At 38.3% G+C, this 26951-nt stretch overlaps 1 long non-coding RNA gene across 1 annotated transcript; it reads right to left on the bottom strand.

Annotated features, from left to right (window-relative positions):
* Window positions 1–21: 21 nt before the first annotated feature.
* On the bottom strand, window positions 22–20386 carry LOC123669982. The gene is made up of 5 exons (XR_006745840.1): window positions 19321–20386; window positions 6243–6247; window positions 853–864; window positions 272–278; window positions 22–33 (listed from the first exon to the last, which is right to left on the bottom strand). It is a non-coding gene; the product is annotated as an uncharacterized LOC123669982 (long non-coding RNA).
* Between the last annotated feature and the right edge of the window lie 6565 nt (window positions 20387–26951).

Here is a 26951-nt window from a genome sequence, read left to right as displayed (position 1 = left end):
GCAAAAATCAATCATAAACACTATTAGGTACTTCTAACTAACAAAGTTTTATGATGAGGATCTAAATTATTCTCTATTAGAATTAAAAAAGTTATGTTTATTCAAAATATAATAGTATTATGACAATTATGATTGATTTTAGAATATTAAAACGACAATAAGACTTTACACACTAATTTTTAATCTGATCTTTCCTAGTCACTCCCCACATCCATCTCAGCATTCTCATCTCGGCTGCATGCACTCTTTTTCACCCGTCACTTTCGTTCACCAACATTCTGATCCATATATTACAACAGGTCTTATGATCGTTTGTAGATTTTCTCCTTAAGTTTAATGGGCATTCGTGGGTCACAAGCTTTTCCAGAGACCTGTCGTTTCCTTGTCGATTTCATCCATTTCGCATTTATTCTATTTTTCAGGTCACGGTCTACATTGCCGTCACTTTGTATTAATAGCCCAAGGTACAGGAAATCGAAGGGAATGAAAAGGACTGGATACGCCATCCAAGGCAATATTGGAAAAACGGGACAAACCACTGATATCGCAAAATAAATGCTTGGTTTTAGTTCTACTTATTCTCAACCCCGCGTTCACTAGTCTGCCCTGCCATTTTCCCAGTCTGCTTTAAGCCTCAAGAACATTATCTCCGATAAGAACAACGTCATCGGCAAACAGCATACACTAGGGTGCTTCCTCATGTATGTCTGATGTTAGAACAACTATAACTAGAAGGAACAAATACAGGCTTAAAACCGACCTCTGGTGCAAACCTACAGCCACATTGAACTTGCCAGTTACTCCGGCTTCGAACTGGACGCGGTTACTAGCTCTATCATACATCGCCTGAACAAGTCGTACATACTTACTCTGGCACACCTTTCGCTTTCATAGCTTACCACAGAACCTCACGGAGGACCCTATCGTATGCCTTTTCTGGATCAATGAGTACCATATGTGTCTTTTTTTGCAAGTCGGTATTTTTCACAAAGTTGGCGGAGTGCAAATAAAAGTGAGTTTGATAGAATTTGTTTGCTATGGCTAAATCAAAGGCCAAGGTTGCTTCCAGTAGAGCTTCGCTGTCTCGGTTCCTGACTCCGTGACCTCGGCCCCCATGCACTCCCTCATACCCGTCATTCATCCTTCCCACATGTCCACTAAAGTTCCCCCCAATGTATATTTCCTCACCTTCTGGTATTATTACCGCATTATAACCTTCCCAAAACTTTTCTTTCTAATAGTCTTGGTCAGTGGACTTGCGTCGATTTTTAGAGACTATAAGGCTAGTTATTAAGTTTTCTAAAGTTGTGGAAGTGTAGTGAAGTGAAGACCGATATATGTTATTTTTTTTTTTAATATGGAATAACAAAAGCAGTATTTGCGGGTATTATAAGCCTGAGGACATATCACTTACGTAAATAAATAAAAAAACTTTTCTTTCATACTGTCATCGCATCCAGTTTGCGGCGTATACACATACACTGACTACATAATACATTTAAAACCGAGTCTTCCATCAAAAGTTTTACTACAATGACTCTATCATTTACTCTTTTCACATCCATTACCTTGTTCTATTGCTCTTTATCTAACACTATACCAACGCCATTCCTTTTCCCATCCTCTCTGGAGTCCCTGGTGCAGCAACCCTTGTTCATTTCTTACTCTGCGTCTACGCATCGCCTGCAGGGTACGCCCTAACATTATCACATACTATGGTACTAGTATATCAAAGAATAAGAAAAATAGAAAAAATAAATAAATAAAACAAAATAAATCCCTGTAGTAATTGTCTTTTATATCTATAACATATCTTGGTACCCCAGAAATCTTTCTTAAGTAAATAAACGTAAAAAACTGTTTTTAAATAAAGAGTAATAAAAGAAAATGGGATGAGTAAGAAAATAATGTCTACTTGGAATTTTATCTTTACGTGCATAACAAAGGATATTTGCTTCTAAATTAATGTTATCAATTTAAAGTCAAATGAATACAATTTAATTATTATTTTTTTTTTGTTGTATTATTCATTAGTATAGTAAATTAGTAATACATAACAATTTAAAAAAAGCTACGAAATCAAAATTTGACAGATTAGGAAAATTCTTGCCAGCTGAGCTGTCTAGTACTACCAACATGATATTTATATTTCGTTCTGGTTACGATACTATTCTTGAGCTTATTTGCAACAAAAATACTAAGTTATGTATTTAAACGATATATAATATTTAAAGTGACATATGATGCAGCTTAGCTGGGCATCTTTTCAAAGGAAGGCTATAAAATGAACTTTTAATTTTAAGTAATTTAAGCCAAAGTTGCGCAACATGGCGAGTTTGCCTCAGCTGCTTCTATAAATTTTCGTCTTCGGTGACTGCGACACGCTCTAGTTAACAAGATTTTAAGTGAACAGTTATCTTATAGCTCAACTCTTATAACTAGATAAAGTGATGGGACAGTCGGTGTGTTCGTGTGGCTAGATCGCTGTCGGAGTAGATCTAATCGCGGTGATATTGTTTTGTTCATTGTGAGCTAGAAGGGAAACCGTCAAGCTGGAGCGACTCCCGGAGTACCTGCGCGACACCGTCGACTGGTTCATGGGGTGAGTGTCGTCCGCTCCTTCTCTGCCTGCTCCTCTTGCACGATGCCCTGGACAGGGTTGTAATAAAAATAAATAAAATTTGTTTCTCATGTGATGTTTGAATCTGTTTTAATATTTATCTAGTTTCAATTTCACATGCCACTGCAGTAATATCAATAACAATAGAACTTTCTTCAGCTTTGTGGTTATTTCTAACATCAATCAGGGTCAGACTAAAAAACAAAAAAAAGTTTACAAGAAGAGATTCAAACATTAAAGATAAAAATGGATTGTAAACACTGTTTGTTTATTTTAATTATGTAAAATGATCATAGTTGCTTATTGTTTACTATCATAATACAGTTAGATTACTCATTACATGTTAATTTCAAATGAGAACTTTTGTTAAACGGGAGCAAGTACTCGTAGACCAGTATAACAAACATCTTTCATGTAAATCATTCGTCTATTGTTTACCTACAACTATCACAAAGTTTTTTATAATTTATAAGTTTAGCTTTTACATCGACTAGGTTTTGAGTACCTCCTCGTATTGTTTTATATACTGTCTCACTAGTTACTATAAATGCTTTGTTTCTGCTGTGGAAACTGACCGTTTGTTATTAATTTTATAAAGATTTAATTATTTATTTATATTTTTTATTTATTTTGTTTGTCCCAAATGTGCAACAGAACAATGTTGTAATACCTTCACTGTGATAATATACAACAATTTTATCATATCTGATGAGATGTGATATTTACTCAAATATGTTGTTGAACTTGTTCAAATGGTCAATTTAATAACAAAAAGAGATATGTAAATTTTTGTTTACATATATTTTCTGTTTCGTCTGCTGACATTTGAATGCCTCCTCGTCTTTACACATACAGTGTTATACATCCCGTAAGTCAGTGAGGTAGTAGTGAGGTTGCTAGGTGCTTGTCCGCGTTGTCGCGGTATCGCGGCGTCGCGGCCAGGTGGTCAGGTGGTCGCTGATAACGCGTGATGTCAGAGAGGCGGCGGCGCGTGCTCCCGCCGCAGCCGCCGCCGTCAGTCGCTCGCGGCGCGCACCCGCGAGCGCCGTCTTCCGCGCCGTCCGCCCCTCCCCCGCGACCCCTCGCCAGCGCCCGCCCCGCCCCGCCGCCGCTCATGGCGGAGGAGACGAGCCCGCGCCGCTGGCCCGTGGGTATCCTGCGGCGCAGCGGCGCGCGCGCGGCCCGCCACGTGCTTCACGTCAAGTACCGCAGCGTCCCACCTTCGCCCTCCGCGCTGCCGCTCGACATCGACGACACCGTCTCGTGCTTCTGCAGGTGTGAAACTTGATGCGATACGTTTCCTTGCCAGGTGACCGACAGCATTTCTCCTCCGGCGAGGTCGCTAGAGGTGTACGTCTCGGTGTGCGGATGTTTATTTACATGTTGTTGTTTCGTAAAGCTGAAGTTGCAGTCGAAGGTCGCCAGTCGCTACGAAGTTTTTGTCATATTTGAGCATTACGTGTATTTAGTGAGCGGGTCGTGCTAGGTGAATCACGCCGCAGCGCCGCCACGGTGTCGTGTTGCAAGCGCTGCTCGTCGTTATCGCGCTATCGCCGTTATCAGCTCGGAGCTCCCACCTGGTGACGTCACGCGCCGCGCCACTCTATTGTTTTCACGAACTATTGTTTCACTGCGTTGGAACATAAAAGTGATTAAATTACCGACCGGCTCTAGTTTCAATATCTACTGTTGCCACGTACGTGTCTCCGCTCGCGATCCCTCTCGTCTCAAAGAACACTTTGCTCGTTTTGAGTTAATCGCAGTTTTAATTTTATATATTTTTCCACGCAAAATTCAAAATATTTTTAATCGATAGTTTCGGCCTACTCGTGCATCGTTAGCCGTCTTATAATTAATACCTATCGTATTAACCTACATACGAATTCGTGCAAGGCTGTATGTAAAAGACATGCCTCGATCGATCGCGTCTAACTTGCTTGTATTCGCGATATGCTAGTTCGTGTTTCTCTAGTCTTCGATCGCGCAGAGTCGCCTCGGATTGTAACCGAGGAGCCGGCACGGGCGCGTGCAGAGAGCCGCGCTCCGATTGATTGCCTCCACTTGACTCCGCTGGCCAGTAATTATGATGCCGCTCGTCGCGCTCGCACGCGCCTCTATGCTCCAATTTACTGCCACCGTCCCGGACGATGTTTGAACATCAGTCATACAGCCGACTGTATGTTGCTTAGAAAATATTTAAATGACATACAGAATTGACCTATTCTAGAACTGATTTATCCCTTTACAACCGAAAAAAAAATTTACTCAGCTATTTTTGAAATTCACATGACTATTTCATGGGCGTCTAAGTATTATGTAAAAAATATTTTAAAAAATCCTGAAGTCTCTGGTTTCCTGAAAACTTACCCTCACGAACGTGGGGCTTAGGAGATAGCTCGAGATGTGAGTTTTGTCTAGTTTTTGGATATATTTTAATATTATCTAAATGAAAATTAAATTAATTGATCAGTCTTTACAATCATTTATTGACGATATTAATAATGAGTATTTTTTATACATTTGGTTTAATGTTTTTGAAAAAACAAACAACAATCTTATTAGAAAACTAAAATATTTCTTCCTTGCTTAGGTTATTGATCTTTTTTGGTATAAAACTTATAAAAACTGGTTGTTAAAACATAGTTTTCCAACAATATTGGCCTTGGTTTATTTTTTACTACTTGGCGAAGTTTGCATCGTCCAGTAAAAGGTATCATTTGCTCATCTATTAAGGAGTAGCTGGGGCTCCAATCGGTTACACGTTTCTTTGACCTTTTTTAGGGTGGGTTGTACCTTCCACAAAGCATTGCCTTTTTCAGCTTCTGTTGGCGTGTCGCTGTCGAAAGCGTGAAGTGCATTACGTAGAGTTAGAAACCTGTCTCTCGTCATGGTGTCGCTGACCAATGCCAGTTTAATTCCAGTTTTCCAGTACATAGATAGTTTTAGATATGAAATACAACCCATGATTAGTTGAAGAACAAAGAGTTTCACTATTTCCAGTCTGGTAGTTTTGAATTCGATGCAGGATTTGCGCAAATGGTATAGATAGATTCGTGCACCTAGCAACTTCTTCCAGGAATGAATCATCAAAGTAGTCACGGAAATAATCTATCGGAGAGCGAACTTGATTTATCATAAGCGGAGTGTAATCGTGAGCTTTATCTGTATAGACAGTTTCTACACACACTCTCTCACCTGTCTCTCTTCTTCCTTTAGCCTGTCCTCTTCCTCTAGCCTGTCTTCTTCCCGTAATCTGCCCTCTATCTCTTGCACTAGCCAGTCATCTATATATTTTTCTACCTGATTTGCCTCTAGAAGATCCCCTGCTTCTGGGTATTGTTGGTATAAGTGGTGGTGCCTCATCCACTTAAGAGGACTCATCGCCAGACCCAGAAACACTCTCTTCTAGATAGTCTTAGACTCCCGCCATAATATCCATCCTCATCATCAGCAAATTCCTCAATTTCCGAGTCATTTCCATCTGCTAATATTTGCGCTACTTGGTCATCCCTTAGGGGTATCCCTAAAAATTAAGATAAAACCCTTGTCAAACGATCATAAATACAGGAAAATCCTGATAAGGTACAAAAAAAATTATGAATATCCATTTAGTACATAACACCTAACCTACACGATCGTGCGTCTATGATTTTGAGTCACTATATATGCCTAAATAAGCGTGCTAGGTGCAAATTAGATACATATAAGTATAAAACAACACTTATTTAAGTAAATCACACACACAAAACTATAAAAATTGGAATAATTTTATAGAAAATAAATTACTTACCTGGGTGAGTTCGCGCGCCAATAAAGGCAGCCATCCTTTACTGTGGTTACGGGCGATTATCAGGTTCAAATATGATCACAAGAAGCCCGCGCGAGTTTTTTCTAAGAAAAGGATAGTCTCACGATCTATCGAGGCCGACTGCGTCTCGAAAAATCAATTTGCGTACGCGCCAGAATTTTTGGAAATCAAGTCTCACTATCATATCAAGTCGGGTGTAAAGGGTTATAAAAACTTGTTTAACTGTACTAATATTACAGACACATTAATCTACTTGGTCCCAACCGATAGCATCGAAAACTCTTTCCCTACTGGAACACTACATGAGCTCGTTGATATTTTGAGCCTACATTACTTGACGAAGGGTCAAAATAAAATATTCAGAAATCACGAGTAATACGTAAACGTTTGGTTTCTATCCATGTGTAATTCATAACAGAAAGAAAGGTGACAAAACGAATTGAAGTTATCTAGTATTACGACAGATTAGTGTCTAATTGACCAATTTATTATTTTCCTATATATTGCAATAGTCTCAAAGCGGAGAGACATGTGTGACGCTAATATGTCTCTGTGTGCACGCGGCCGTTCGCCACCACACGCGTCTTTCGAGCGAGCACTAGATCGCCGCGCCGCCGCCGCCGCCGCCCGCCGGACGAAGGTTGCGGATGTCTAGTATTTTTTTTTTTTTAATATTTTATTTATACCTCAATTCATATTAGTGTGGGTAGGTAGTATTACGTGCTGTAATCGTAGTTCATTTCCGTCGGTATCAATACTAACGTAGTAAAGCTGAAAAGCTATTTGAAAGCACTGTTTACGGAATCAAGAAATTTGATTTGAAATAAATATTTTTCGTGTAAAGCCTTTAAAGCTTACTGAGATACAGGCTATAAAGCGTCACACTGTAATGTAAACGAATAAGAATTGTTGGGTATTTTACTCCTTCCCTTCTTGTAGATTAAAGTAGCAAGTGTAGTACAGCTTGAGCTGGGACCAACGTGGTCATTACTCCTGTGGCGCCCCACTACGATTACTGAATTTTTTGTTCAATTACAATAAAATATAGCCTATGTCACTCCTGAATAGTGTAGCTTTCTGTTAAAGAAAGAATTTTCATGATCGGATCAGTATTTGCGAAGATTACCCCCTACATACCAACAAAGTTATAAACTTTACCTCTTTATATAACCAAATAACATACTTTAAAGAACAAATTTTATAGCACTTAAATAAATAATATGTTGCTCCAACGCCATCTATCAAAAATCGAGAAAACGTCGTCGATAGACTAAAATAAGACTAAATTAATAACGTCGAAAGACTAATAAATTGTTTTCTAATAGCGATAGATGGCGCTAGTTTATTTACCATTTTGATATTATATTTTAATCTTTTTCTTATTTACTGAATTTTTTGTTCGATTTCAATAAAATATAGCCTATGTCACTCCTGAATCGTGTAGCTTTCTGTTAGAGAAAGAATTTTCATGATAGGATCAGTATTTGCGAAGATTACCCCCTACATACAAAGAAAGTTATAAACTTTACCTCTTTATAATATTAGTATAGAAGTAGGGATATATTTACAATTGGTATTGCGCAATAGTTGCTTAGCGACTGTCTAATAGTCTTTAGCTTTAGACTCCGATCATAGTCTTACACGGAGAACGACGCCTATGCCCAGCAGGCCAGCAGTGGGGTGTGAGAGCTGAATCAATACGTGTGAGTAAAAACAGGCAAACAAACAACTTATCCCGCTGTATATATTTTGGTACACTTAGAGCAGTAGCAGCAGTTTCTACTCTCGTTTAGCTCGGTGCTGTTGATGTGCTCGGTGCAGTGGACTTGTTGTTACAGGAGTGTAGGTTAAGCGGTCGCGCTGGCAGCTCGACCTCCGTTCATGGTAACCCTTTACCTTACGCCGCGCCGCACAGGTGTTGGACGTGGCCTGGCCGGATGTGCTTGTGTATTGTGTGTGTTTCCGGGCACAGGCATATATCGCGTAATCTTATAGTAGCGGCCGTTGACTATGAGGCGTACACTCACGAAATCTTCTACATTAATGAAATTTTTTACAGTTAAATTGCCTGGTTATTTTTTACAATTTAAACTCATTAGAAAATTCAATTCTGTTGTGCGTTCTGTTTGTGTTGCCATTAGGACGACAGATGGACGTCACAGTTATTAATTAGGTAACACGATGATCGAGCTCGTGACCTGTTTTCAGGTAATCTGACCGTTGCCGGTGTCGTTACCCTCCAGGGCAATTTGTATTCTCGTTTGAACGTGTAGTCAGTGTGTTTATTAATATTTTGTTTTCAACTGTTCGTGTCCGTGGGCGAGTCGTATGTGTATTGTGACCAGTAGTGGTTTGAAAGGTAATCCTCACTTGTCTGCGGTTTTATTTTCAAAGACCCAGCTTGAACTTGTGCTATTTATTCTATAATAACGGTAAAAAGGTTATACCAAAACCGGAATAATACGCGCAAAAGAAACTTCGTTACGATTGTGCAACATTTTTTTTAAAGAAATAATTTATTGACGATGTATGAAAATGAGCCCTCGCCATGTTTTAAGTTACAGCTTTAGGATTACAACTGCATCTAGTGTTTTATAGGTTTGTTGATGATACCGTAATAAACCTGCAGACAGGCGGACGAACAAAAATGTTTCAACCTCTCTTTTTACTCGCAGGATCCATGAGGACACCCACAATTCGTTTTCCCTATCTCATGTACAGACATCAGCCGTTTTACTTACCTTGTTACCTTTATTTGATGGAATATTTTGTAGCTGAACGACGTATATTTAGTTTATTATTGCGGTGAGTCACGTCGACTTCAGGACGACACGGCCAGTGCTCGCGCTCCTCGCACCTCCGACGACGACGCGACTCACCCGGCCGATCTGACTGCTTTGATATCTCATGTGTACTAATTAAATGTTCAAACAGACACCGCCTAATCTCGCTTGTTTTATGATGGTAAACATTTCGAACTGTTTCTTTTACTATTTCTTGCCATTGTTATTGTATTGTTTATATATTAGAGTTATTATATTAGATTGGTCGTTGATTTGGGGCCATCCATAAATTACGTCACACGTTACAGGGGGGGTTGACAACATTTTGTGACAAGGGTGACTTCACATTTCAAAATATAATAAAAGCTCAAGTTGTTTTGTTGGCGAAATGAAATAAATTAAAATTTAAATAAAAGTAATGTCGAAACTGATGTTTAAAAATGCAAAATATGTGACGTCAAACTTGGTATGGGGAGTCTCATGAATGTGACCATGTGTGACAAGGACAGGAGAGGGGTGAAAATATTGTGAAATTAGTGTGACGTAATTTATGGACGGCCTCTTACGTATACATACAAGCTAGTCCAAGGGATGGTGTGAGCCAGCTGACGAGTGTTACGTTGTTGCAGGTGAGTCGCCGCGCGCCGCCGTAGCACGCAGCATGTAGCCGCGCCGCCGCTGCCGTGGTGAAGTCTTTGTAACTCTGTAACGTGTGTTGCATGCGCCGGTGATGGATGACGCACGGGACTCGAATAACGCGCTTTCTTACTCACGCTTTGGTCATCTACTCGCATTGTTCATGTAACATGTAAACAGGCTAGGCTTCGTGTCGATGTCTCGGGCTCGTGTCGACGACCGACCGCTTGCGTGAACCCTAAACGTACTTAAAGTTGAATTTAATCACAACGTAACCTTTATAACTAACCCAACAAGTAGTGATATCTAGACGAAGAAGTAAAATTCGTACTCCTTAAATTGTAATCTAATAGGTGATTGTTTATCGCACGTTATTGTCGCTCGAACACGCCTGTCCTTGACGGAAATACACTTATGTGTTAGATTTATGATTAACGGCGATGATGTAATTATGTCTCCATTATTAAATATGGCGTAAGTTCAACACAAACAATTTAACATTTTAATTTTCGATAAAAATTGATATTTGTTTCAAAACACAATGATATAGAAATGATATTAATAATATGAAGCGTATTTTAAAAAGGATTCTCAGATAAGGATTTCAGGCGGATTTCGCTTTGTTGTCAACTCGTCGCAAACATTTCCATGGAAAGATTCCGTGACCGCTGCGACTGACGACGCTAATTGTTTAAGATGAAATTTTAAGCTAGAGAGAAATCTTAGAGCTAGATTGTGGAGCTATAGAGAAGAGGAATAAATAGTAGTAGTCAGTGAGCACATATTTTGTCTATCAGTCCTTCTCTTAAGACAACAGTACAGAGTTTTAGGATAAAAAGTATCTAATGTCCTGCCTATGAACTCAAATAAAATTTCAAGCGTATTTATTCGTTAGTTTCTACGTGACGCACTACTAACGGTAACATACAGACAGAAAAAAAAATTATATATCTTAAGCGTTTGACTCGTCAGCTAGGAAGGCTCTAGGCGCCCATTTGAAGGAACGATAGTTAGGAGTCGTACAACCTGTATATAGAATACATTTGGAAAAAAAATTAAATGTCCGTTGGTCGGTTCGGTTCGTTGTTCGTACAGGAATGACCCAGTGAGTAAGTCGTGGCAATGTTTCTCACGAAGCCTCACTCGTCGCCGGCGGAGTAGCGGCGCGCTGACGCGTTCGCGAGGCCGTACGTTTAATCCTAAACCGTTATTAAATATCTCGGCTGTCCGTGCTGGTATTGCAACGAACTATTCTTTAAAGCTTTATTGTTATTAAATAAATAGGAGTAACATTTAACTAGTACAGAATGACCTCATGCTAGCCGGGGGCGGGTCGGCGGACGTCACATCCTCCTGTAAATAAGATTCGATGGTGATCTGTAGTTTACGTCACCGCTAGGAAAATCTACGCGTCGTTATTGCGAGGACTGAAGGGCTGGCATGTTTCACCTACTGAGTGGCGACTACGACGGCACTTCAGTAGTGCCCTGTTACACTTACCTGCCCTCGCTTTCCAATGCTGCGGTTTGCGTTTACCACCATCACAATACGTTACCTATTCATATATAAGGCAAAGGCCTCTTTTCCTATGAATAGGAAAGGGCTTTGTGCTTGATCAGCCGCGCTGCTCCACAGTAGGCTAGCCTTTACACATGACTCGAAACTATTAAAAAGCGTTCTAAAGGTCCTTACGACCTTTAGTTGTTCAGTATGAGAATTATTTCGATAAGTTTTGCGTTCGAACCTGGATCCGGATTAACTCTTGCGACCGCCTAGTATCGTTATAACGTGTCATCACATCGGTTGATCAGTTGCCTACTGCTCAGAGTCGTAGCGTAAAGCTTCATGTCATAAGATATTGTAGTTTGCCGTGATAGAGCCGGGGGGGGGGGGGGGGTTGAACTATTAAAATGATCTTAAGCTTGTCAGTCTGTTTTGATAAGTAAAAAAACAACAATGTAACTTAAAAATATAACAATTTTATTTGAGAGAATTCGCGGCTGGTAAAGAAAGACGATCGATTCTTCTGAACGCGCTTAGTCGAATAGCGGCAGATGTAGTGTTGATACCCAAACTTAGGTTAAAATCTCTACGAGGATATCATTAAGTTACCTCATAATGTTTAATAATTTGACACTAAAGTATGATTTCAACCAAAATCGCTGCTTCGGATCGCATAACGTATGTTTTGAAATTGCATGCACAATGCAATTTCTCAAGGCAATCTTTGTCAAACGTAGTTACGAGATGAATGAGGACGGAGATTGCGGAATATGTTTTCACATGTTATTGTAGGAGACGATCTAGCGACTGAGGCGGCTAATAAATGAAGTACGCTTGAAATCGATGCGGGCTCGGCAGTCACGGCCAGATCTGAAAGTACTTGTTTTGAGCTCCTACTTGTGAGCTGTGTGAAACTGTCACCACTATATTTGAAGATTTGTGAAAACATTTGAGGAGATCAAGAGATCGTTAAATATAGAAGTTTATAAGACAATTGAACATTGCGACCTCTTGACTTGCTGTTCTCCCAATCAGTTACACTTGATGACGATCGATATTCATATCGATTCGTTATTGCATTGGTTTATAAATCACCAAACTGGGTTTATCGATAGCGTATTCCCAATTTGCGATGACTGCAGAATCACAAATATATCATCATTATAAAACAATACTTGTACTAACGAACTTTTCAGAACCTTATGGACTATTTACTGCTTATGAATGTCGTTTTAATATTTGATGTATTATTTTAATGAAAAGAAAAATCTCAGGAAGAACACCATGTTGTGTGTACATACACAGACTGTTGTTGTGGGCTGTCTATATAGATCGAAGACCATGTAAAATGTTATGCGCAATAGTAAGGTTAATAATTTATGGAACGTTTAGAGCAATATTTGTTGTAGCTTCAGCTTTTTAGTCGTTACGAAATAGCACTCGCTGTCTCAAGCAGTGTCGAAAACGTGTGCCAAGTGAGAAGCTTTCGGTCGCTCGGCCTTGACCCGCGCCGCTCCACGGCCGGCTCCACCGCGAGCGCACTGCGCCACTCACACTGCCACCTGTCTGCGGGCCCTCCGCGCGGCAAACACTCGGAAGTGCAGCGACACGCGACACGAGACCCGTACCAGCTCGTTATATCCGCTTATTAGATTAATGACACCAGTGAAGTGACTAAAGAAGTGTCGGGAGCTGGCGGACGATGCGTCAAGAATGAGCTGATGCAAACCGACCCGATGATAAGTTACTGATAAGTTTTTCACTTCACGTATTTTAATCTGAGACTTAAATGTAGCTGAGAATTAATAGATTCGGTGCGAATGACAAATATGGTTGTATGGTTGTATGGACAAGACTAAGAATGGTTCGTTCGATTTTAAAGTAAACGACCTAAGCATTAATTTGTTAACCGACTTCCAAAAAAGGAGGAAGTTCTTAATTCGACTGTATTTTTTTTTAATGTACATATGTTACATCAGAACTTTTGACCGTGTGGACCGATTTCGGCAAATATTTTTTCATCGAAAGGTGATATGTGTCAATTGGCCCCATTTAAATTTACTACTTTTCGAGCTATATCTAATAATGCGTTTTTACTTGACGCTTTTTTCGTCGACCTACGTTGTATTATACCGCATAACTTTCTACTGGATGTACCGATTTTGATAATTCTTTTTTTTGTTGGAAAGGAGATATCCCAAGTTTAGTACCATGATAAGGAAACCAGGATCTGATGATGGGATCCCAGAGAAATCGAGGGAACTTCTTGAAAATTCGCAATAACTTTTTACTGGGTGTACCGATTTTAATAATTTTTAATTTAATCGAAAGCTGATGTTTTTCATGTGGTCACATATAAATTTTATTGAGATCTAATAACTACTTTTTGAGTAATCTTTGATAACGCGTAGTTACTTGATTATTTTTTTGTCGATCTACGTTGTATTACTCGTCGATGTAATTTAAGTCTTTTTTTTTTTTTTCGTTTGCGAGCAAACACAATTATTTATGAAATAAATTCGTCCTCTAATTCACTATTCGCCGTCGTTTCGTTGTTTTAATCGTACAGTGGGTAGGTGTACGTATCGCTCTAGTAATTATAATGTGACAGAAAATGAAAATGATATCGTTACGAAACATCTATGTTACTTGTACTTTGACATTAAAATGATACTCGTATAAACATCCTTCACCTGTCGCGGCCGAGGTGCGTCGGATTAGCGTACGTGCGTGTTTCTCTGTTTGCTTTTAAGCGACCTTTAGTTTGTTTACGATTCGGTTCTGGTCTCAAAACTCAACCCGCTTATAATTTGTTCGTGGTCCCTTTTCCCGCAAGCGATAGGCAGTATATTTCATAGCTGTTCGTCGTCAGGGCTGCTAGCGGACACGAGCCGTGCTCGTGACGTCAATGCCGCTCCGCTCGCATCCTTGATGAGTGCGTTCAGCCGGCTGTCATTAATGAGACATAAGTACTTCATATTATTGGCTTACCCGCAGTAATCTGCTCGAAGTTCCCCGCGGCGGTCATCCCTCGCACTCGCCCACGCTCGCGCCCACGGTATTACATCTGATCGGTAGCTCAGGCTCGGAACGTCCATGTTCGTTTCATCGTATTGTATTATCTGTCGCACGAGTGTAACTTGTAGAAATTAGCCATAGAGAATTAGTCGACAGTAGCGACCCATACGACGAAACCTCGCTTATTTCGTGGAGGACGACTGTGGTCGATGCTATTAGGTCCGCGTGTGCATGCACTCGGTTATGGTAGAGCATGCTCACAGAGTTTTCACTGCACGCGTCGAATATTAGTTTTCCGCAGAAGCTGCGTGATGCACGGAAGCGACAGCAGACCCCCGAAACCGCCGCCGCGCGGGAGCCGGCCCGTGACTGCAGCTGTGCAGTTGACAGTTGTAGCACTCGGTATACTTAATAATGCTTGCCGCTGCTTGACTACGTTAAGTTTGAATATTTATGTCTTACAATTTTATTTAAGGACATTGAGGAATAGAGTAGTTGATTTGATTTAATGAAATAACAGCTGTCGATTATTTATCATAATTAGATATATGGCGAATATAGTACGATTACATTTCTATATTAAAACTCAAATACGTTTGAATTAATTTTGAGTGTCAAAGCCAAATAAATACACTTCACCTCATTTCAGCCTATTGTATTTTGGCAATACACAGAGTATAGTCTAGGAGCCACGTTACTTGCAGAGAGGTAAAATCTAAATCTATTCTGTGAGTTTTAGAACAGCTGCGTCTAATCACGAGTTCGATATTGATTTTATTAAAACAATATTTATTAAAAGAAGTATTTATAAGTCGCTGAGTCAATGGGTACACCGGCTCGCGGTGCTCGGCGTTCGGCGCTCGTTGCTCTGTGCCCGGTGCACTGCGCTTGATGTTGCGACACGACACACGAGCCATTGTCACCCTCGGTACCTTGTGAGACCACCGTCGTCGACGTCGCATGAGCGCGTGACACGTCTGCTCCATATAAACTTTTGTTTATTTCTTGACTTTTGAACGATAAGCAAATTTATACAGTTCTTAAAATAAATCAACCTTACGAATCTTTTCGATGAGCACGAATCGTGCTTTTGTCAGTTTAAAATTTGCTAACTTGGTTGCAAGTTACGTAAATGTTCAGTTTTCGTTGATATTGTCTTCTTATTGTGTTAAGTGGTCAAATGTTACCGGTTAATGTTGGAAGATTCCTCTTTGACTATAGTGCTTTTTTTGTATTAGCATCAATTTTTCTGCCTTCTGAGAATTCTAGGGTGACTTTGGTTGTTAGGTATATAAGTGAGTGTGTGCTATCAATGCGAATCTGATCGAGAACTCGGGGTCTGGAGATGCGGTATATACCTCACTAATAGTTAGTACACTGGACTCATTAAATTGAATCAAGATATTTTCGATGGTAACGTTACGATACCGCCCACAGACGTGCTTCTAAATGTTTATACAGTTGGAGGCACGACTTCAAAATAATGCGCGTGTTTTCATAGATGAATATTATATTGTACTTTGTGGGGGCTTAGTTTTTTGCTCGTACTTTATTCTCTTGAGAAATACACCGTGGATTAGAAGATGAATTTTAACGTCTAATGTGCCCGAATATTTAGTAGAGCTACTTTATATTCGAACCCGAACCGATAAAGATGCATCGAGGTAGCTCACTCCTCGTGATGAACCCTGTAGCTTTGAAAAACTGCGCATCTTTTACCATTTATTACCTCTTACTGTACGAATCAATAAGAACGTTCGTTGTGTTTATAATCAATGGTGTATGTATATTATGTACTTTATTAAACAGAGCAGCACTTGAAATAATTAGCCGGTGTTAACTGTGTAGTAATTTTTAGTAATAACTCGATGGTGTAGCTATTTAAATAACAAAACCAACTTTTCAAATCGTTCGAAGTCTCTAATCTTAACACATGAAAGATTGTATTTGTATTGAAGTATTGACGCAGTTTTAAAATAAAGAATACTTTGTAAAAGAATAATATAAACGAAGCGATTAGAACCAACAAATGAAGTCAAATTAGACTCTCACACCGAGTGACGTCTGTTTGTTTACAAGTCACAAGGTTGTGAACGTAACGAGCGCTTCGAGTGATGAACATAGGTGGACAACACTACAAATTATTGTATATTGTTATAAAATTTAAATGTTTTAAAAATATTAAAGATTGGCCATTTTTGTTTCTAATATAAAAAATGCATTTAAATATTTGAGTCATTCATCATTACATCATTATCATCATCATTACAGTCCACTGCTGGACATAGGCCTCCACAAGTTTACGCCAAAAATAACGTGAACTTATGTGTTTTGCCAATAGTCACCACGCTGGTTAGGCGGGTTGGTGACCGCAGTACTGGCTTTGTCGCACCGAAGACGCTGCTGCCCGTCTTCGGCCTGTGTATTTCAAAGCCAGCAGTTGGATGGTTATGCCGCCATCGGTCGGCTTCTTAAGTTCCAAGGTGGTCGTGGAACCTTGTAATCCCTTAGTCGCCTCTTACGACACCCACGGGAAGAGAGGGGGTGGCTAAATTCTTAACCGACTTCCAAAAAAGGAGGAGGTTCTCAATTCGACTGTATTTTTTTTTTTTTTTTTTTTTTTTTTTATGTATGTTACCTCAGAACTTTTGACCGTGTAGATCGATTTCAACAAATTTTGTTTTAATCGAAAGGTGGTGTGTGCCAATTGGTCCCATTTAAATTTATTTGAGATCTAACAACTACTTTTCGAGTTATATCTAATAATGCGTTTTTACTTGACGCTTTTTTCGTCGACCTACGTTGTATTATACCGCATAACTTTCTACTGAATGTACCGATTTTGATAATTCTTTTTTTGTCGGAAAGGGGATATCTCTAGTTTGGTACCGTGATAAGAAAACCAGGATCTGATGATGAGATCCCAGAGAAATCGAGGGAAACTCTCGAAAATCCGTAATAACTTTTTACTGGGTGTACCGATTTTGATAATTTTTAATTTAATCGAAAGCTGATGTTTATCATGTGGTCACATATAAATTTTATCGAGATCTGATAACTACTTTTTGAGTAATCTTTGATAACGCGTAGTTGCTTGACTATTTTTTCGTCGATCTACGTTGTATTACTTGTCGATGTAATTGAAGTCGGTTTTTTTTTCGTTTGCGAGCAAACATAATTATTTAGTGCCGTAGCCACACAGCACATTTGAGTCATTATTAATAATTAATTATATGTTATAAATATTTAGCAATATTTAAGAGAGGATCCTTTAATTATGTTAGGTGTTTGGGTCGAGCAAAATCTCACGCCATCTTATCTGGGGGAGGGGGGGGGGGGTATTCGCGAAAGTTCTCTCACGTAATTAATAGATGCTAATAAATTAATCGGTCACCAACCTGCCTGCCCAGCGTGGTGACTATTGGCAAAACACATGAGTTCACTCCATTTTTGGCGCGAACTTGTGGAGGCTTATGTCCAGCAGTGGACTGTATAAGGCTGAAGTGATGATGATGATGATGATGAATAAATTAATAATGCTATCACAAACAATATCTTTCTTATGTGAATGCAGAAATTTGTATATTTTTTAACCGACTTCCAAAAAGGAGGAGGTTCTCAATTCGACTGTATTTATTATTATTATTTTTTTAACCGACTTCCAAAAAAGGAGGAGGTTCTCAATTCGACTGTATTTTTTTTTTTATGTATCTTACATCACAACTTTTGACTGGGTGGAGCGATTTCGACAAATTTTCTTGTAATCGAAAGGTGGTGTGTGTCAATTGGTCCCATTTAAATTTATTTGAGATCTAATAACTACTTTTCGAGTTATATCTAATAATGCGTTTTTACTTGACGCTTTTTTCGTCGACCTACGTTGTATTATACCGCATTACTTTCTACTGGATGTACCGATTTTGATAATTTTTTTTTTGTTGGAAAGGAGATATCCCAAGTTTAGTATCTTGATAAGGAAACCAGGATCTGATGATGGGATCCCAGAGAAATCGAGGGAAACTCTTGAAAATCCGCAATAACTTTTTACTGGGTGTACCGATTTTGATAATTTTTAATTTAATCGAAAGCTGATGTTTGTCATGTGGTCACATATAAATTTTATTGAGATCTGATAACTACTTTTTAAGTAATCTTTAATAACGCGTAGTTACTTGACTATTTGTTCCACACCAAGGATAGATATGACGAAGTTATACCCCAACATATATATATATATATATATATACACACACGGTCGAATTGAGTAACCTCCTCCTTTATTGAAGTCGGTAAAAAAATTCTATGAAACGTAGTAGTATTTTACCGTCGTCGATTATTATTCGAACGGTCAGGCGTTGCAATTAATCAAAAGATAGAAGTAATTGGGATTGACCTGCTTTGGTTTCAAGAAGCCTGATGTCAAGTAGGAACTTTCTTTGTTTGTGTTAAATAAATCAATCAAAGTCAATTCGGTTTTATTTTACAAACTAGCTGTGCCCGCGATTTTGTCCGCGTGGAATCTCAAAAAAGTTAATGTTCAGGTCGCAGAGTTATAAAATAAATTTCTAAAATAAAAGTAGCCTATGTTACTCCCTATTACATCAGTTATCTGCCAGTGTAAGCCCCCCTCAAAATTGGTCTAGCCATTTCATAGAATAGCCGGAACATACAGACAGACAAAAAGTGTAAAAAATGTTAATTTGGTATATGTACCGTGTATACAGCCATACGCATTTAGTAAAAAGCGGTTATTTTAATATTACAGACACTCCAATTTTATTTATTAGCCGACTGCCAAGGAAGGGTTATGTTTTTCGCGCGTATCTTGTATGTATGTATGTATCTATGTTTGTATGTAATATTCTTTACTACCTCATATTTCCAGAACCACTGAACGGATTTACATAATTGAGGTATCGTTAGGTTCGTCTTAGCTGCCCAAGTGTTCTTACAAGGAAAGTCTTTCCGCTGACCCCCTTCGATTTCAATTAAATTGAAATATGTTATTCTACATCAAAATCTAAGAGACACGTATTTTTTTTTATCGGCGGAAAAACGTTTCTAAGGGGTGAAAATATCCCCTAAAGTTGAGACCTCCGAGGGTAGTTTTCAGGTTTCGCCTATTTTCACTCGAGATAAGCGAATGCACCCAAATAGATAATCAACTTAATGATAAACGATGGAAAATGCAACTGGTTTCATATCGGGGGGTTGCACAGGAAAAAAGTTATAGGGGTTGAAATTCACAAAATCGTTATAACAAAAAAACTATAGCACCTATCTCGATGGTTTCAATTGCATTTTGAAGAGGGCAAAAAAGTAGTAGATACGGGTTTTTGCGTTTTTACCGCAAATGAAGTTAAGGGGGTGAACTACCCCTGTATATGTCTACAGTAAATCTCAATAAAACGGCAGTATTTCTTTGTTTTCTTATTTCTTCTCCTCGTGATACGTGTTTTCTTCAAATTTACAACAACCGTGCCACATATATATCATGAAATGAACGGTTTTATCTAGAAGCCAACTTATTTATAGATCGATTTTTCGATGAAAAAGTATACATATATGGCTTATCGATAATTCCGATTGATTTATATTTGGCAATGAGATTATATAGGCGTACGATAAGCGCTTACACATATTTGTTTCGGTAGATAGACAAAGTTTCGGGATGTCACATAGAAAAACTGTGTAGTCAACGAAAAAAAACGAAAACGTGCAACATGCTTTTATCTTTTATTGATGATAGGTAAACAGTCTAACAAAATAATCACTGTAGCGATAGATAGAAGCGAATATATAATCGCAGGCTATTCTAGCCGTTGTAAGTACTGCAGTAATGATAGTCATCAAAAAAATGTTTAAAACATAGCGACTTTTTACACCAGGAGCAGCGAATAATAGCAACATTTTCACATCCTGGAACTTCACAATGTGAGTTGCAGGAATCTCCAAATGCAAAATCTACAGGATTTTCAAAATTCGCTGATTTTTCTTCTATGTAACCACTTTTGTACCAAGAATATTTAAAAAGATCGATATAACGCGGTGACGACAGTTGGTTATGCACGAGTGACTGCAGCTTTATGATATTGTTTCTCAAATGCAAATCAATATCATAATCCATCAAAAGACAATTCTAGATGTAGACGTTGAAAATTGAAAGAAAACACGTATCACAAGGAGAAGAAATAAGAAAACAAAGAAATACTGCCGTTTTATTGAGATTTACTGTAAACATATATAGGGGTAGTTCACCCCCTTAACTTCATTTGCGGTAAAAACGCAAAAACCCGTATCTACTACTTTTTTGCCCTCTTCAAAATGCAATTGAAACCATCGAGATAGGTGCTATAGTTTTTTTGTTATAACGGTTTTGTGAATTTCAACCCCTATAACTTTTTTCCTGTGCAACCCCCCGATATGAAACCAGTTGCATTTTCCATCGTTTATCATTAAGTTGATTATCCATTTGGGTGCATTCGCTTATCTCGAGTGAAAATAGGCGAAACCTGAAAACTACCCTCGGAGGTCTCAACTTTAGGGGATATTTTCACCCCTTAGAAACGTTTTTCCGCCGATAAAAAAAAATACGTGTCTCTTAGATTTTGATGTAGAATAACATATTTCAATTTAATTGAAATCGAAGGGGGTCAGCGGAAAGACTTTCCTTGTTAGATAGGTGACATTAAAAAAAATCAAACATGGCGGCGGCGCGAAGCCATTGTAGTTAATGAAAAAAAAAAATTGTTCTCGAATACTACAATATGGGTATCAAATTGAAGGGCACAATACAAGGATTTTAAAAAGGTATATCATGATTATTATTACCGTAATACTAATAAAGAAATACAATATTAAAGTTTAAAAAATGTGGACTTTGCTCTTTCCCACGCCTATGCCATGCAAAACTCGCCTAGGCGACGATCATCTTCGGGGTGTAGCCTTTCTAATAAAATACAATGGTTAAAAAATAATTGTGTTTGCACGCAAACGAAAAAAAAAACCGACTTCAATTACATCGACGAGTAATACAACGTAGATCGACGAAAAAATAGTAAAGTAACTAAGCGTTATCAAAGATTACTCAAAAAGTAGTTATCAGATCTCAATAAAATTTATATGTGACCACATGACAAACATCAGCTTTCGATTAAATTAAAAATTATTAAAATCGGTACACCCAGTAAAAAGTTATTGCGGATTTTCAAGAGTTTCCCTCGATTTCTCTGGGATCCCATCATCAGATCCTGGTTTCCTTATCATAGTAATAAACTAGGGATATCTTCTTTCCAACAAAAAAAGAATGACCAAAATCGGTACATCCAGTAGAAAGTTATGCGGTATAATACACCGTAGGCCGACGACAAAAGCGTCAAGTAAAAACGCATTATTAGATATAACTCGAAAAGTAGTTGTTAGATCTCAAATCAATTTAAATGGGACCAATTGGCACACACCACCTTTCGATTAAAATAAAATTTGTCGAAATCGGTCTACCCGGTCAAAAGTTCTGATGTAACATACATAAAAAAAAAAAAAAAAAAAAAAAAAAAAAAAAAAAAAAAAAAAAAAAAAATACAGTCGAATTGAGAACCTCCTCCTTTTTTGGAAGTCGGTTAAAAACATACAATTAAAATTACAAATAAAATTAATAAATGTCACACTAATTTACAATTACATTAATAAAATCAATAACAAATACATAATACCAAATACAAACAAATAATTTTAATAATAATTTCATTATATTAAAACTAATAGTTGTTGAATTAAGCAGTCACCTATTTGCTAAAGGTCAGGCTTACGTTGCTTTGAGCAGAGTGAGATCTTTCTCCGGGCTTGCTATCAGTTCTCTTGACCCTAAAAAATTACTTAATCAACCACATGATGTAAACAGTTTTAATGAATTGAACCAATTACGTAATTTGTCTGACTAAAAAGACATAAATAAAATAATAATTAAAAAAAAAAAACAAAAAACCCGCCTGCGTGAAGAACAACTAATAGAAAATCAACTGAAAAAGCTGGAATAAGATAAAAATTCAATATGCACACAAAGTCAGCGAAATAAATAGAAACAATATCAAACATTTTGTGCTGTACATTTAAAAATTAATACGGTAGTCCTTCGAAACTTTATGCAACGTCGTAGATAATATGCAGTCGGAGGCATGAAATTGAAGGATAAGTCAAATCATTCTCTCTTTGTCAGTCTCAGTTGTTCTTCACGCAGGCGGGTTTTTTGTTTTTTTTTTTTTAATTATTATTTTATTTGTATAGAGTATAGATGATTCCAGTTTATATCTCGTTACTAACATACGATGATACGCTATGGAATCCAATAATTTTGTGTCGTTTTAGAAAACGTTGTGAAATGTCGAATCTACATCATAGAGGACTTGTTTCGTTCGAGTGTTTGAACTTGACGAGGTTACGGCTGCCCCATTTTGAAACGCCTTGAAGGATCTTTATTCCCGACGCTTGTCCGCGAACTGGGAATGCTATTAAAACAGCGAATAGGCTGAAATCGCAAACGTAAACTCATTATGTCATTTATCGTTCATGTATAAACTTCATATAACATCATCCATGCCAGTGTACTCGTATATCAAAACACAGCGCTAATTATATGTATATTAAATATGAAATTTGTGTACCTGATAAAGCAACGGGTAGCAAACAGTTTCAGTTAGCCACAAGGACAGTCAGACGCAAATTAAAACAAAATAACTTTTTTTAAATAAGTTTAAAAAGCACTTTCGTATCGTCATTTTACAAATTACATTTTAAAAGTGATTAAGTTTAGCTACCACTGATTCGTAATGTAGATTCTGCGGAGAAGAATCGGCAAGACACTCCGCAGTTACTGTTTTAAAAATAATATATAAATTGTGTTTTAGTACAAAATTAGTAATATCTTGCATGAAATACAGCGTCACTTAGTTCACAAATGCATGCCGTGTGGTGTCGGCTGAGTAGAATAGCACCACCCCCTTTCTTTCCGTGGGGGTCGTAAAAGGCGACTGAGGGATAAACCTGGCCCAAAATCATCAGGGTCCTGAAGAAGGACAACTTCATTTGAAACCCGGTATGGGGTCTCCGTCAAGCGTTCGTGGCATAGCTCTAAAATGCGAAAGACTCCTCCAGCCGAACCGGCTCCACACGTATCGACTCGTCGTTCCCGTGGGCCTAGCCAGTGAGGTCGAGAGGGTGGCGCAGTGCTTAGGAAACTCTGCGTTTTCCTGAAGAGTGACCTAGGCGACACAGTGTCTGTCTGACACTGTCTAAATCGTATGCAATAAACGGAGTAAGGCCAATGAGATAGTTCACACATCTTTATCATCTATGTAATCCTGCACTGAATAAAATACGCTTTGTCAATTAAATTATTTTTAAAACTCTTTAAATTTATGTTGAGACAGTTGTAAAATCGTCTGTGGGACTTTATTATAAATGCGAATACAACCCAGAGAGGAGACGTTTTTTGCGCATACACTGCGATTATTACTATTTATATCAAAACAATCAATAGTCTTGTGAAATATACGTAATATTGTTATAAAATAATATATTGCGACGCCTGGGTTCTACCGTCCGACAACGACAACGATGAGTGTGTCGCTCGACCCTTCCTTTTATTATCCCAGGCCTACCGAAAAATTTCCTTTTCCACGTCATTCAATGCTACCAAGGTTAAGGCATTTATTTTGAACCGAAAAAAAATAGTAAACCGCGAGCTTCTTCTTCCAACTTTACTATAAAATATATTGTTTGATAGTTTTGAAATTAAAAGAATACTCAATGTTGTTTAATAATTATAGCTTTTAGGGAAATTAACAAGTTTTCTCGTATCCCGGGTTTTTTGGCTTCAAAATGAATTATGAGCGTTCCGTTGTGTTATTTATTTGGTCTGACCGATAATATTTATTTGTAGACCAGACATTAGTTTTGATAATTACGGCGGTATTTTCTCCTTGTGATCTCGTATTAGTATTTATTATTTTAACGATAATCTCCGTTAACAACTTGAAATATGTTTCAATTGTGACCAGTCTCTGTAATGTGTAAGCTTAATGTTTTTCTTCCGAATTGAGCAATAGGCGGAAGGTAGCGGAGTGTGCTGCCCCAGTTCCGCCTCCTGCCGCTCTCGGCGTCCGTGACGCGTTATCCGCGCACCGCCACGCTCCGTCTAAATCGTTCTCACGGCCTGGACCTTCTTTTTTCTTGGAAGGACATAATTCTTTCGTCATAGAGGTAGTGGCTAACCGGTGAAGGTGTCTGTAGTGTTGAAAAACTATTAACTGTGCTTACACGGTGTATAAAATTTAGTCGGCGATTATATACTCTAACAGACTAAATTTAACGGTGGAAGCTTACAGAGGTAGAGAAATATGAGTTCGTTTAATAATCTCTCGCATTTAACCATCTGTGATTAATTATTGTACTTGATTTTTGTTTATTATTTTTAATATAGGTATTTTTGTTGTGTTGCCTTTGGCTCGTTCCGACCGGACGTGGCACTCGTGTCTCACGTTAGTTTATTTCACGATCTACGAAAGATGAAACGGTATATATCGTGTATGTAAAGTCGCCGGTGTGCAGAGCTAGCTGTCTGACTGTCTCGCAGACCGCAAGTTAGGAGCTGGCGCCCTGCATGACGGTGGCTCAAAACATGTTGTTGGTTGTTGCAGGTGAGTGCGGCCCGCGGGCGCCACGTGCATGTCCGAACATGCTGGACTGCCTCTGGTAAGTCCGAACACCTCGCATAGAGCACTCGCCATTTACATACTTAGTTTTGTTTTCTTTTTTCCTTGAGATATTTACGTCAGTTCCGAAACATTTGGTACGATGTTTGTCAAAGCAGTGGGTGGACGTTTAAATCATAATTATATTCACGCCGCTTCAGTGCGATATCTGATGTCATCATCGTAACAGATAGTGAACGTTTACTTAGCGTTTATGGCTATTGATGCAATCGTGTGTTCCTAAATCACTCGGTGATCGTATGAGGCCGCCGGCGGCCTCGCAGTCGGTGACTCCGGCGGACAACGCGCACATCTCGCGATTGATATAGCTCGACGATTAATAATTTGATTGGAAAATGTTTAACTTAGGTATATTCTATTTATCTTTAGGAAAGGGATTCTTCAAAATGTTTTTGTTATTGTTTCAATGAGAAAAATATATCTTTATACATATTATTCAAACCAAGGCTCATCATCCGCATTTAATAATTGCATTTGCTTTGCACATATACAAACTAAGCCTTGGTGCTCTACCTGTAAAGGCATTTACAAAAATTGACATGAAAATGAAAATGAACTCTTTTTAATTAACAAAAAAGAACAAAACATCAAGTGTCAATAAAATTTATAACATAATTATTGCTTATACGTTAGGTAATCATGTACACAGCTCGAATGCGACTAGAGTAGCTAAACCTATTTACTAATGATCACGTATCAAACACGTTCCACACGCAACTCCTGTCTTTAGCGTAAGCTCAGCGAGCACACTGGGTGTAAACAACGGGCTTGAGCGCGTTACACATCTTACGTCATGCCCTTGTGCAACTGTTGGTTGCTGGCTACTGCTGCGGGCTCGCTGGAGCTGCCACCTCAATGAGAGCGTCCCTTCCATTTGTCAACTTGCACCGTCACTAGCCATTCTAAATTATTTCTTATTTCTCTGGTTTGTCTTTATTCTATGAGACTAACGCCGAGTTGCACGAAACAAAATTAAAATTTAAGTAGAGATTAAACTAATTAAATCACATGAATTTCAAACAAATCTCGCGATTAAATTAGTTTAATGACTACTTAAATTTTAATTTATTTTCGTACAACTCGGCGTAAGACTAAGAGAAACGTTATATTTCTCGGATTGTTATTCAGTCAGTTCAGCCTGTTGCAGTCCACAGCTGGACATAGTTCCCCAAGTTCGCGCCAGACATCCCGGCTGGTTATTATTATTGGGGATTGTTATTATTAGGAAAAAAAATCATACGTGCGTTTTTTTCTCGTAGTTTCGATAGTACTATCGATGTGTATGGAAAGTGACAACAATCGTAGCAACAGTATCATGGGTTTGACGTGAGATGTCGGACATGAATACCCACGAGTACGAGAGTAGTACCTGTACTTATGCGTTTAAAGATACCGTGATATTCGCTTAACTTGAAAAATAGTCAAAACTCATTGACGATTCAGTTTGTTTGCTCAGCAAGAGCGGAGGACGGCTACTTATATTAAATATCTTAATAATGTAGATTTATTCACACGGTCTTACATATAATTGAGGAACAAGAATATTTATTCTAAATAGTACTGAACCAATATTATAAACTTATAAATAACTATTAAACGATGACAAAACTGAATGGAAACAAATATTAATCTTATTATTAACCAGCTGATACACGCGCCATGATCATCTACATTTTGCGATTTGGCTACCATTTTTATAAAGCGATAGCTCTACTTCCATCCTGTGTATTTTCCACGAGATCTATACATATAATAAAATGGTAGGAAAGTCAAAACTGTACATTGAATATATTTTTAAAAGAATACTTGGGGTG

The sequence above is a fragment of the Melitaea cinxia genome, chromosome 4 (assembly GCF_905220565.1).
Source record: "Melitaea cinxia chromosome 4, ilMelCinx1.1, whole genome shotgun sequence".
Classification (NCBI taxonomy): Eukaryota; Metazoa; Arthropoda; class Insecta; order Lepidoptera; family Nymphalidae; genus Melitaea; species Melitaea cinxia.
This window is presented reverse-complemented; position numbering and strand designations above follow the sequence as displayed.